Consider the following 13,585-nt stretch of genomic DNA (forward strand, 5'->3'; position numbering starts at 1 on the left):
AGCTCCTTGATGCTATAGGTGGGAAAAAAATGTTTGTACCAGTTATCTACCCTTTCAAATCTAGTGGGAAGAGATTGAAGAAGAGGCATAAGAGGAATGACTATCCTTAATGGAATCAGTTCAATTCAAGTGACCACTGAACACCCCTATGATACCCCTGCACAACGCTGTGCATCTAACATGAATACTGAGGGAGCCCAGAATCTGGTAGGAAAGGCAGATATCTAAATGTAGTTATTGGTGGAACCATATGACATTCCCAATATTCAAATGTTTTTGACCTAGAAAGAGCAGCAGTCTTTTGTGGTTCAGCGGGTCTTGTCAGTGTGGTAACTCTGGTAACAGTGTATCCAGTGGGGCTACAGAGGAGGGAGGGGGAGAGAGAGGCAGAGTGAAGAGTCAGGGAGATTTTCCAGAGGAGTTGAAGCCTATACAGAATTTTGGTGAATAATGGAGAGAAGAAGAAAGAGAGAGAAGGGAACCTTCTGGGAAAAATGTTTATAATAATATATTCCCTGGAGAGAGTGGTTTCGATTTGTGAATTTTGATTTAATTTTTGTGTTAAACATTAAAACATGCAACAAATCTTAGACCTGTGAACCTCCCACATCTTCCTAAATTCCTTGTTCTTAACAAATAAAATGTAATAGAGAAAGGTAAAGAACCCCTACCCATCTCATTCTTCTTTCTAGAGGTGACCATCACACTAAAATCGGTGTATATCTTTCCCATGCATTTAAAAAACTTTTATTAAATATGCATTTGTTAATAACATAGAAAATTGTTTCAAATGTCACATAAACTGTCTCATAATGTATATGTTCATTTGCAGCTTGCTTTTCTATGGCTAAGCATCATATTTTTGAGGTTTATCCATGTTGATACATGTAGGTCATTTGTTCATTTGATCTGTTGCATAATATTCCATTATTAGACTATGTCCCTTTATCTTTCCTTGTCCTTATTGATGGGCATTGGCATTGTTATTATAAGCAATACTATACTTGTCTCCTTGTGTACATGTATGAGGATTTCTCTGGAGGACACACCTAGAGGTAAAGCAGCTGTATTTGGATATACACATCTTCAACTTAATCAAATAGTATCAACTTGCTGTATTTGGATATACACATCTTCAACTTAATCAAATAGTATCAACTTGCATTTCAAAGAACTTATTGTCTTCATTAATCTATAGGAATTTCTTATAGTTTATGGATACTAATCCTTTATTTTATGAGTTGTAATTATCTACTCTCCTGTGGCCTGTATTTTTTTTTCCCTAAGGATTTTACTTATTTATTTCACAGAGAAAGAACTTAAGCAGGGGGAGCGGCAGGCAGAGGGAGAAGCAAACTACCCTGCTGAGCAAGGAGCCCAATGTGGGGCTTGATCCCAGTACCCTGGGATCATGACCTGAGCTAAAGGCAGACCCCCAACCGACTGAGCCACCTAGGTGCGCCGTGGCCTGTATTCTAATTTTGTTTATGGTGTTTATTATTGTGCAGAAGCTTTTAATTTTAGTGTGGTCAAATTTCTCAGTCTAGGGGCGCCTGGGTGGCTCAGTGGGTTAAGCCGCTGCCTTCGGCTCGGGTCATGATCTCAGGGTCCTGGGATCGAGTCCCGCATCGGGCTCTCTGCTCAGCAGGGAGCCTACTTCCTCCTCTCTCTCTGCCTGCCTCTCTGCCTACTTGTGATCTCTCTCTGTCAAATAAATAAATAAAATCTTTAAAAAAAAAATTTCTCAGTCTATTTTTCATTTTATGTATTTTTTGTATTATAGAAATCATTATCTATATAGAAACCATAAAGTTATTCTCTATATGTTTTTTTAAAGTGTTGCTTTTTTTTTTAACATTTAAGGTCTTTAATTTGGAATTTTCAATTTTTTGATAATGGGAGAAACAAACCCAATTTTTTGTTATATGGAAAACCAGTTGTGCCAATACCATTTATTGATTTGATCTTTTCCCACTGACCTACAATGTCTTATTTACTGTACGTCTAGATCTTACTAGATGTAGACCTATTTTTTTTTTAAAAAAAGCTTTTATTTATTTGTCAGAGAGAGCACAAGCAGGGGGAGTGGCAAGTAGAGGGAGAAGCAGGGTCCCTGCTGAACAACTATCCTGATGCACGACTTGATCCCAGGACCCTGAGATCATGACTTAAGCCGAAGGCAGACGGTTAACCTAACAGAGCCATCTAGGTGTCCCTGTAAACCTATTTCTAGACTCTGTATTCTGTTCCATTGGTCTATTTGGCAATCCTCATATGAATACTGCCGTAATTCTTTTACACTGTCCATGGGGTTCTTGCTGGATCAGCCCTGGGGCAACTGGCCTCTGTCTGTACCTGTACTACATGGTGTGGGAAGTTTCCCATTTATGCCTATTTTAGGGATTTTCCCCAAATACATCTAGTCAAAGCCACTACATTCCTTCTTCTCCCTTTTCCCCTTCTCAAAAATTATTATGGCTCTTCTTGGCATTTTACTTTTCCATATGAAATTTAGAAGCAGTCTGTCAAAGTTCTGTCCTATTGGGAATTTATTTGGAATTGTAAATATTTAAAGAGTAATTTGAGAAGAATGAAATTATTTAAAATATTTAGTCTTTCTGTCTGTCAAAATGGTATAGCCCTCCTTTAATTTTGGTCTTTTATGTCCTTCAGATAACTTTTATACTTTTAATAAAAGTTTTGCATATTTAAAAGAAGATTTATTTTTAGATACCTAGTATTTTTTTGCTATTTTAAGTGGTATTTTTCTTGTTTGTTCTAATACCAGTTCTTACTAGTTCTGATGTTTATTTCTTGTATTATGTTGAATAGAAGAGATGGTGGACATTTTTCTTGCTTCCTAATTTAAGAGATGGTTCCACTGTTTTATAAATATTTTTTGGTGATAATATTGTCTGGGCTTATAAATTTTTTCTGACATTGCTTAAAGTTTATGTTTTTAAATCGTGAAAAAGTGTTGAATTTTGTCAAATGTTTCTTAAACATTTAGATGATCATGTATTTTTCTTCTTTAATTTGTTAATGTAATAAGTTAGTAACTATAAAAATAACTATGTTTTTTTTAAAGATTTTTATTTATTTGACAGACAGATCACAAGTAGGCAGAGAGGCAGGCAGAGAGAGAGAGAGAGAGAGAGAGAGAGAGAGGAGGAGGAGGCAGGCTCCCTGCCCAGCAGAGAGCCCGATGTGAGGCTCGATCCCACGACCCCGGGATCATGACCTGAACGGAAGGCAGAGGCTTTAACCACTGAGCCACCCAGGCACCCCAATCAATAACTATATTAATGAAACTAGCTTTTCAGTCTTTTATCTCTCTATTCTTTAGACTGGATAATTCTTTTTAAGTTCATGGGCTTTTTCCTTTGTCATCTCTGTTCTCTATTTAATTCTTCTAGGAGTTTCAAAATTTGATTATTGTATTTTTCAGTTCTAAATTTGTGTATTTTATTCTTCTGTTTCATTGTTGAACGTTTGTTACTCTTCCCATTCATTTCTGCAATGTTTGTCCTTACTTGTTAGAATATTTTAATAATAGCTGCTTTAAAATCTTTGTCAGATAATTCAAACATCTGTCTCATCTTAGTATTGATATCTATTCATTGTCTTCCCATCTGAGTCAAGATGTTCATGGTTCTTTGTGTGCTGAATAATTTAGGATTGTGTACTCAACATTCTGAGTAGTATATTTTTAAGGTTCTGAGTCTTATTTAATTCTGTGGGGGAGTGTCAATATTTTTGTTTTAGTAGGAAATTGCTCTGGTTGAGTTTAGGCCAAAATTTCCATCCAACTGTCTGTGAGTTGTGATTTTACCATCAATTTCAAAGCCTTTACAGTATTATTGAGATTGTCCAACATGTGCACCATCCACTGGCCAATCTGGGACCTGGGTAGTGGTTTATCTCCTAGTTAAATTCTCTAAGTTTTTTGGTATGCTGTTTAGGATCAGATCCACACAGGGAGAATTTGGGAGTGTGTTCATGAGTTCATAAACAACTTTATGGGTTGCTTTCCTAAGCTCTCTCCTCTCTGTAATCTCCATGGTACAGTCTGGCTTCCCGGAGTTCCCGTTTTAATCATCCAGCCACGAATCTGGGGATTTAGTCACCTTTCTCCGTTATACACTTTCTATGATAGCACATGTATCTGGAGCCAAATGATTGGATGATAGAGAAAAAAGAACAGATATTCACTCTTTGGGACCAGAGCACATCTGATCAGAGAGGAAAGTTCTCTTCTTTCAGAGTGTTAGGTGCCATTTCCTATCAGGAGACCCCCCTTTTTTTGCCTTTCAAGCCTGAATTAGAGGTATTGTCCTGGAGCCTTCTCTGTCTATGCCAATATTCGCTTCTGAGTTTTAGTCTGTCTTTAGGATAGTCTGGGGGATATGCAGGGGGAAAAATGATTAATTCACCACTGGTTGAGTGCTGCTTAGAATTTGGATCATTTTTCTCAATATACCAGCTCCCATTTACTTTTCAGAGTCCTCAAATAACTGCTTCATGAATTCTGTCCACATATTGTAGCTGCATTCAGTGTGAGACAAGACTGTGTGTTTACTCCATACTTTTAAAGAAAAGGTTTCAATTAGCAATAATTGCGCCTTGGATAAACCTCATTGGCTACGATACTGCCACTGCGCAAAGCTTAAAGAAAAGGTTTTGGTTTGACCAATCCTGTTATTTCTTTGTTTTCTATTTTCTTAATTTCTATGCTTACAAATAAAATTCACTTCATACTATTTTATTTGGGCTTATCTTGCTATTTTCCTCTGTAATCTTTTATTGAAGACTTAGGTCAATATTCCTGTTTCCCTTTTGTTACACACATAAATACAACATTTTATAAAATTTCTCCTAAAAACCATTTTTGTTGCATCTCACAATTTTGAATATATAGTTTTTTAGTGTTAGTTCTAAATAGTTACTAATTTCTATTTTTGTATTGTTCTTTAGTGCCTAAATTATTTGTCAGTTTGTTTTACTCTTGCAAAAAATAGTTTGCTATGTTTAAAAAAATTGAATTCTGGTTTTATTGTACTATAGTTAATCACTGTGGTTTGTATGACCTCAGTTTCATATTACTTACTGAGAATTTGTGAACTAGTTCATGGTCAAATGTGTGTTCTTTAATCATAAGGATATGCCTTTAAATTTGGCATATTAAAAATTCTCACACTGACCTTGGATTGACTAATTTTTCCTCTTTTCAACTATAGAACTATTATTTATTTTTGATGAATAATTCCCTTTGTTATTATGTAATCTCCTATTAGTTTTAAACTTTAATTGTATACCTTATAAATAACATATAGTTGGATTTAAAAAATCAATCTGAGATTCTTTCATTGGTTAGTTTGTTCTGTTTATATGCATAATTTCTGGTATTTTTGGATTGATTTCTACTATTTAAGTTTATTTTTTATTTTTGATACTTTTCTTTCCTTTTTTTTTCCAATTTATTTATTTTCAGAAAAACAGTATTCATTATTTTTTCACCACACCCAGTGCTCCATGCAAGCTGTGCCCTCTATAATACCCACCACCTGGTACCCCAACCTCCCACCCCCCCGCCACCTTTTCTTTCCTTTTATTGTGTATATTCTATTACATTGATTTTTCCTTATTGCTTCCTTTCCTCCCTCTATATCATTTGGAAATTGTATATTAGATTTATATTTTAGTAGATACCCTTAAATTTTGGGGGGATGTTGGAGACCCTTAAATTTTTAACATATATTGACTTAACAAGATCTAAAGGTAATATGTATCTTTACCTATTCCCTAAACAATAAAAGAACCTTAAAAAGACTTAACTCTATAAATCTCTCAATTCTTCTCTATGAATTTTCTATGTATTCTACTGTACCTCACTTTTAATCTCCTGAATTAGTCATTACTATTATCTGTTTTTAAAAAACTTACTCATGTTTACCAAATCTCTTTGTTCAACATAGCTTCTTATCCTATTTTTTCATTCAGGGTCAAGGTACAACCTTAAATAGTTCTTTTATGGTATTTGAATAATAAGCTTCTCTATCTTTCCAAAATATTTTTATTTTTTACTATAAACCATCTTCACTTTTGAAAAATAACCTATCTGGGAATGGCATTCCATATTCCATATTGAAAGCTATTTTCTTTCAGTATGTTGAAGACATTATTGCAAAGAATTCTAGCTATCCTCTCCAAACTTCTATCTGAAGCCCACTCTAGACTTGCTGAGCCAGTGGGCTTCACCCATTTTGGGGGTCCTGAGCTTATAGGAGCCTGCTGAAAGTCATACAACTTCCTATTTAGAAATTGGATGAAATATTGCCTCTTAATCTGAGAGTTTATGGAGCTCTGAAACTCATCCATGGCCCCAGATTAAGAAAATTTATTATAGGCCCTTCAAAGGGGGGATGTCTTTCCAAGTGGAAGAAGGCCCTATATTTTTTTATGTTGGATTTTGGTCTTAATCCCATCTCCAAGATCCCACTCTGGTGTGCAGAGCGCTGGACTGTGTGTGGTTGAGAACTTCTCTTATCTTTCCCATCTGAGGCTTAGCTGAAAGAGGAGTGGTAAAAAGAAGAAACTCGGCAGATGCCTGGGTGCCTTAGTTGGTTAATTATCTGACTTCGGCTTACAGTGGGGAGTCTGCCTGTCTCTCTCCTCATCCACCCCCTACTCTTGCTCACTTTCTCTCTCTATTTCTCCCAAATAAAGAAATAAAATCTTAAAAGAAAAAAAAGAAGAAGAAGCTGGTCCAAAGCAGATTGCTAAAGGCCATCCATCAACCCACGTAGAATCTAAAGGTGAAATAGAAGTTGCTGGGATGTTACTAATCTGTGTAACCACTGGTGACTAATGGTACAGCTCCACCTGCATGGTTTACAACAGAGTGACATTCAGCTGGGCTTTCCAGTAGGATTACTTAGATGTCTCCATATCAGTGCAGACCAGTTAAAGAAGATTCTTGTTATCCAGGTGTTGGGGAACTGCAAAGTGGCATCTTGTGGGATTAAAAGGAGGTTATAGAACTGAGCAGAACCCTAAAATGGGATGGTATCATGGACCATGAGACCACTCTTCAAAGCCCAAAGGAGCATACAATCTTTTCACCTATTGCTCTCCTTCACACGTTGAATAGAATTATTAATGGGAGGGAGTCATAGGAGAAATTCATAAGATAGATACACAATTTCTCCTTCATCTTCATTTTCAGCAAACTGATCTGGCATTCATTGTGACCGAGGCATTCAGTGGGTGCTGCGTATAAAAATTCACCCTAGGAAAAGATTCATTCCCCCACTCCCCATCCCACATTATAGGTTTTAGCAACAACCCCTCCCCCCACATATCATATTGTTGACACAGACAGTCAAGAACACGTGGGTGTTCTTATACCTTATAAAATGAATTGAACTAAAGTATAGCTTCCCATTTATAAAACAGTGGTAGTCTAAAGCTACAGATGCAAGATTCAGAGATTGCCATAGTAACTCTACTTTTCCCAGGAAGTAACTGAAAAAAAAAAAGGCACTTTTAACAAAAATAGAATATTGATGTTCATATCTATAAAGAAATTAATTTACTGACTGGTAGAGAGGAAGACAAAAGATGAGCCATCGAGCTGCATTTTAATGTGATTGTGATTATACTCAGGGTGGCAAGCAGCTTTAAACGTGTTCTTTTATTTTTGCAGCAAAGAGCACATTTCTTTTCAGCTTGATTTGTATATAGAAATAGTTTCCAGAAATATATAGAGTAATAAGGAATTAGAGAGCACATCTGGTAAAACACGGAAAGGCTCCAATTTGTTTCTTGCCATTATCAGCTTGATGAATGTTAAAATTACTTGCAAGATATTTAATCGCTGTTCATGATTAGTAGAGCAGCAATACTATAGGAATAGCTCATGAATGTACTTTTAACAATTAGGGAACTCTAGCCTATCACAGGTGCCATCATGAGACCAAAGACACAACTATATGAAGGAAAAATGATTAGGCAAGGAAATAATAATGATGATAATTGTGTTCTAGAAATAATATTTGGAGAGTTGATAGAATTTTGATGAAGGCTTGTAAGTGTGTGTATTTATATCTGTGTGATATAAATATATGCTATATATATTTCAGGGCTTGTTCTCTGGGAATTTTCGTCTAGAGAATTAGAATCATTCTAAAGGCAGTTTGTTTTCTTTCCAAATCAGGTCCCCAGTGCCTAAAGAATGATCCAAATGAATGAACCTTTGTGAAATATTAGGTCCTATGGCAGGATCAGGGAGAAGAGTTTGAGAATAGGGCTCTCCCCGGAGGCCAGCTAGATCATAACCCTAAGTCTGGTCTTGGTTGGCAAGAAGCAACAATGTGATCCTTCTTTCAGTGCGATTTTCATTTTAACTAGAGAGGTAAATCTTTACACAGAAGGACTAGAAATCTTGGGACAAGATCTCAAGCAAGGTAACCTGTCATGGGAGTTTAGGATGGGGGGTGACTAAGGACTGTGTTGGACTTCACTTAGGATTTATATTGCATACCATGTTTCTTATGCTCTGGAATAACAGTAAGTTTATGCGTCTGCTTCCCCTAACAGATTGTGAGCTCCCAAGGGAAGGATAGTGTTTTAATTATCTTTGGAGTCATAGGCCTAGCATAGTGCCTGAAGTAGAAAGAATGGTAAATGCCTGAATGATTGACTAATTAAATGAGTGACTACTCCACGGAGGCAGTGTCAGGTCCCATTTTCTAGGACCATCCTTGCTCCCTAGACATTGCTGCTATCTTGGTTGACCTAACAGTTACCTTCATTGCTACCATGGCCCTTTAAAATAACTTTATGGTTTCTGGGGTGCCTGGGTGGCTCAGTGGGTTAAAGCCTCTGCTTTCGGCTCAGGTCATGATCCCAGGGTCCCAGAATCGAGCCCCACATAGAGCTCTCAGCTCTGTGGAGAGCCTGCTTCCTCCTCTCTCTCCCTGCCTGCCTCTCTTGCCTACTTGTGACCTCTGTCTGTCAAATAAATAAATAAAATCTTTAAGATAAAAAATAAAATAACTTTATGGTTTCTTTTCTCTTAAAAAAAAGACAATGTTAATGAAATGCTTATTGTGAGTCAGGTACTGGGTTTAGGACTTTCTATGTTATTATGTACATTTATTCCTTTCAGATACCTTTGGTAGGGCAGAGCTGCTAATGATCCCAGTTTTCACAGGACACTGAGACTCAGAAAGATTGGCTAAGGTTTCTTTCTTTCTTTCTTTCTTTCTTAAGATTTTATTTATTTGACAGACAGAGATTACAAGTAGGCAGGGAGGCAGGCAGAGAGAGAATGAGGAAGAAGCAGGCTTCCCACTGAGCAGAGAGCCCAATGCAAGGCTCGATCCCAGTACCCTGGGATCATGACCTGAGCCAAAGGCAGAGGCTTTAACCCACTGAGCCATCTAGGTGCCCCTTGGCTAAGGTTTCTTTCTTGCTTTTTTTTTTTTTTGCTTTTTTTTTCTTTTTTTCTGCCAAAAGTTTTATTGTTTCCATTTGGTCTCAGGCTTGGGAGAGGACTGCAGGTAGTTACAAACCTGTCTAGTGGCTTCAGGAAGAGACTTGGGTACAAGCCTTGGCACTGGGGGAGCTCAGAAGAGCCCCACCCAAAGGCCACTGGGCTCTGGAGGCTCCTGGTGGTGCTTGAGGGTGAGCTTTTCCAGGGGATACTTGCCCAGCCCAGACTGGGCAGGTGAGTCAGGCGGTTGCACATCTTCTTGATGGTTCACCTCCTCATTCAGGAAGTGGCTTTCCAGGAAGTGACGGAAGTCAGCGCAGGGAGTCAGCGCAGGCAGAACCCAAGCATGCAGCCCAAGAGGGCTGGGGTTGGCCTCTTCTCCGACTCTGGCGGCTTCCAGGGCTGCACCCTGCTCTTCTTGCACGTCCTGGGATGGGGCGTGGCTGTGGGCAGGTCCCCTGGTCCCAATGCACCTGAGCCTTTGCTCTTCTCAACAACTCGGGAAGCAGGGGCTGCTGCGCTCCACAGCCACATCCTCATGGGGTCAAAATGGAAGCCCAAGGAGAGGTAGTTGTAGGAGGCCTGCGGATGCCTGTCTACCAGGGGGTTGATGGCAGCCTCCACCTCAGTGGAATAAACTTGGGAGCTGCCGGTTGGTCGGCAATAAGGAGGTAAGCCCCCAAAACGGAGGTGGCTGGCCCTGGAGGCAGAGGATGGCTAGAGTAGGGAAAACACTTTTCTGAAGGGAAAAGAGTTTGCAGGGTGGTCGCAGGCTGGAAGAACGGGCGTGTTCTGGGTCTGTTACACCCAAACACTCTTTTTTAAAAAAGGATGCATTTATTTATTAGAGAGAGAGAGAGAGAGAAAGGAGGGGCAGGAGACTCCTCACTGAGCATGGAGCCCCAGGAGGGACTTGATCCCAGGATACTGAGCCAAATCCAGAGTCTTTGGCTTAACTGACTGAGCCACCCAGGTGCCCCAGTGCAAACACACTTGAAGCAAAATGCAGGTCTGAGATACCACTAGGTGCGCTGTTGGCTAAGATTTCAGGACTATTGGAAGGGGAGGTGAACCATGAGAGACTATGGACTCTGAAAAACAATCTGAGGGGTTTGAAGTGGCAGTGGGGTGGGAGGTTGGGGTACCAGGTGGTGGGTATTATAGAGGGCACGGCTTGCATGGAGCACTGGGTGTGGTGAAAAAATAATGAATACTGTTTTTCTGAAAATAAATAAATTGAAAAAAATATATATAATCTGGGGAGAACCTACATTAATGTAAAAAAAAAAAAAAAAAGATTTCAGGACTAGCCTATGTTAGGACCAGAGTAGCAACCAAGTAGTATAGCTTACATTTTCTCCCACTTTGTTCCCAGGACAGTGAGTATAAACAGATTTGAACCCAATTCTGGGATCTCAGAAATAGGGGTAAAAAGCTTTTTAGTGAGGGGAAGGGGCATTATGGAAAAATGTTACATTCTTAGATTACAGTAAGAATTATATGGGGTCTCTGATGAGAGCTAAAGCATCTTCCGAATGCCGGAAAACATGTTTGCATTGTTGGGTTGAGGTTATCCAATCTCAGTGTGGTAAAGGTGTTGAATACTGTCAGTGAGTGGTGGGGAACTCATTAGTAAAAGAACTCACTGTTGTATAGGGTTTGCAGTTTTTAAAAGCATTTTCATATCTTGTTTCATCTGATCCTCAGCCCCTTCTGAGGTATGCAGTGCAGGCATGGTAGTGGTTAGAGCTGGTCTGTATTCCGGTTCCCTTCCTCTGGCACAGGGTTTCAAAACTGGGCCTCACCCTGGGAGTTGCTTTGACCAAGGAAATGTGAGTGGAGGTAACACATGACATTTCTATGTGGTTCATAAGTTCTCATTCCCCTATTTTGATGGACAGTATTCTTGATAGTGTAGGTTTTGTCAGTCTTTTTGCTGGAGTTCTGATATGTGTGTGGGGGGTGGCCCATATTAAAAAAATGGAGTCATTATCTGCATATCAGCACCTCTCTTATTTCATACCATGCTAGGTGATTTAGAGCCACAAGAGAAGACTAGTGAGTCTTCCAACCTTCCAACCTTCAATTTAAGGATCCTGAATTCTTTTCTAAATTCTTACATTGCATATCTTATCCCAACCCCTTCCCCTCCTCCACCACTCCCCCCAGGTCATGTCCCTCTGGGGTAGAGTAATGTGGAAAGCCTTCTTGGGAGATTGGTAATCAGGCATAAGGCACTTGGTGGCTGGACCAGACCAGAATGGTAGGATAAAGGACTTAGTGCTACAGATGCAAGCCTACCGATTTCTCCTTTTATTTTCACCACTGGGGTTTAAAAAAGGAAGGGGTTGAGCCTTGGAAGAAACAGTAACAGTGATAAGACTGAAACCAGTTCCTACTGCCTGTTTTCATCCTGACACATCTAATTTGCAGCCAGCTTCAACTACGCTTGTGAAACAAAAATGAGATATATGGGGGCTATTTTTCTGCTTTTTTGGAAATTTGCCACATTATATCTTAAATGGCTTATTTGGTAAAACTTGAGAGTTAGTGTTTGTTTTTGTTTTTATGGTCTTCTATCTCAAAACTAGCCAAAAGTGAAGACGAAACAGATTTCCATACACCAGGTCTCTCGGAGAATCAAAACAAATCTGGAGAAGAGGTGCTAATTACAAAAAGAAGGTTTGTTCACTTAGTTGACAAACCATGGTGGGTGCCGGCGCGGAGGAATATCAGGCTTTTAGAGGCTACATCTGTGCAGGCTGCCTGTTGAGGAGACATCCCAGCCTTGGCAAGATGTTCCAATAGACAGGGGAGCTGGAATCAACTGATGGCAATGAGAGTAATTTCCCCGAATGTTAAACCAATCTCTTGTCAGTGTGTGGTGGTTCCTCAGCCAAACAGTAAAGACCACAAGGACCCTAGTTATCTGCACCATCTTCTCAACCAGGTTTTATTTTGGTGACTGAAATCCTAGGAAGAAGCATCCAAGTTGGCTTATGAAGATGCCCTAGACTTAAATGAGTCCAGACAATGTATTCATATATCCAATTTGGGGATGTTGCTATTTTGAGTTACTTTGTAGATCAATTGATTTATCTGAAATTTGAGGGAATCATGGTTCCCTCAAATTGAATTGTTAATAGTTACAGATGATTCTAATTTTATGTTCTTGGCACAAAACACAGTCACATTAAGGTAGGATGTTACTAATAAATTTCTCACATTCAAATGCTTTTGCTAACTTCAATTTGTGTTTAAAATGGTCAGATGGGGAAAGAGGCAGATTTAAAGAGAATGCCTGTAGACAGAATCCTAGCTTCCGTCAAGCAAACAATACAACAGTTGGAAGTTGTTGGAGTGGTTTAATGGCTAATCTTCAATAGTCTACTTGCAATAAGAAATGATAATTATCATGAGTAATTGTTTCCTAATTGTGTGGTACACAGTTATGCAGAAGGTGATGTTGAGGACACGCGGCCCAGTATTTCAGGGCCTTTTTCTGTGTCCAGGTCTATGCAGGATGAGAAAGCCTACAGGAAGCAAGCAACATAGAGCTGTCATAGAGGCAGAGTAGAAGCAGGAGGGTGGATTTTCCCTTTCAGGCGCTGGCTAGATAATTACAGCTAGCAGCAGGAGGCAAATTAAAGCCTTACTGGGAAATTCTAAAGAGCTAGGTGTTTGTGAGCTTTGGATACTTCTCTGAAGCCCTGAAGCAAGACTGAACTGTGGGAGCAGGCGTCAGCAAGTCTTTCCACCAGGCTGGATGTATCCTTCAGCAGTTCTCGAAGTTCCTAAAACCCTCAACCCTGCTGCAGATAATGAGATCTTCGTGACTTCTGATTTTAAAAAAGGAAGAGGCACAATGAGTAATAACAGTGTAAATTGAAATTTTGTGAAGAAGAGTCTTATTTTGTATGTGGTCTTGTATTTCTTTAACTCTTACTCTACATAGTATTTCTCTTAGAGTTAATATATAATTATACACAGTTGATATCTAGTTAATATGACTATGAAGAGTTTTAAAATTTTTTAACTTTTGAAAAATTGTTTCTATTATTTTTTAAGTAGGCTCCATGCCCAACATGG

At 39.0% G+C, this 13,585-nt stretch overlaps 1 pseudogene; it reads right to left on the reverse strand.

Moving 5' to 3' along the window:
- Positions 1-4,501: 4,501 nt before the first annotated feature.
- On the reverse strand, positions 4,502-4,667 carry LOC122903737 (annotated as a pseudogene).
- Positions 4,668-13,585: the final 8,918 nt, after the last annotated feature.

The sequence above is a fragment of the Neovison vison genome, chromosome 3, assembly GCF_020171115.1.
Source record: "Neovison vison isolate M4711 chromosome 3, ASM_NN_V1, whole genome shotgun sequence".
Lineage (NCBI taxonomy): Eukaryota > Metazoa > Chordata > Mammalia > Carnivora > Mustelidae > Neogale > Neogale vison.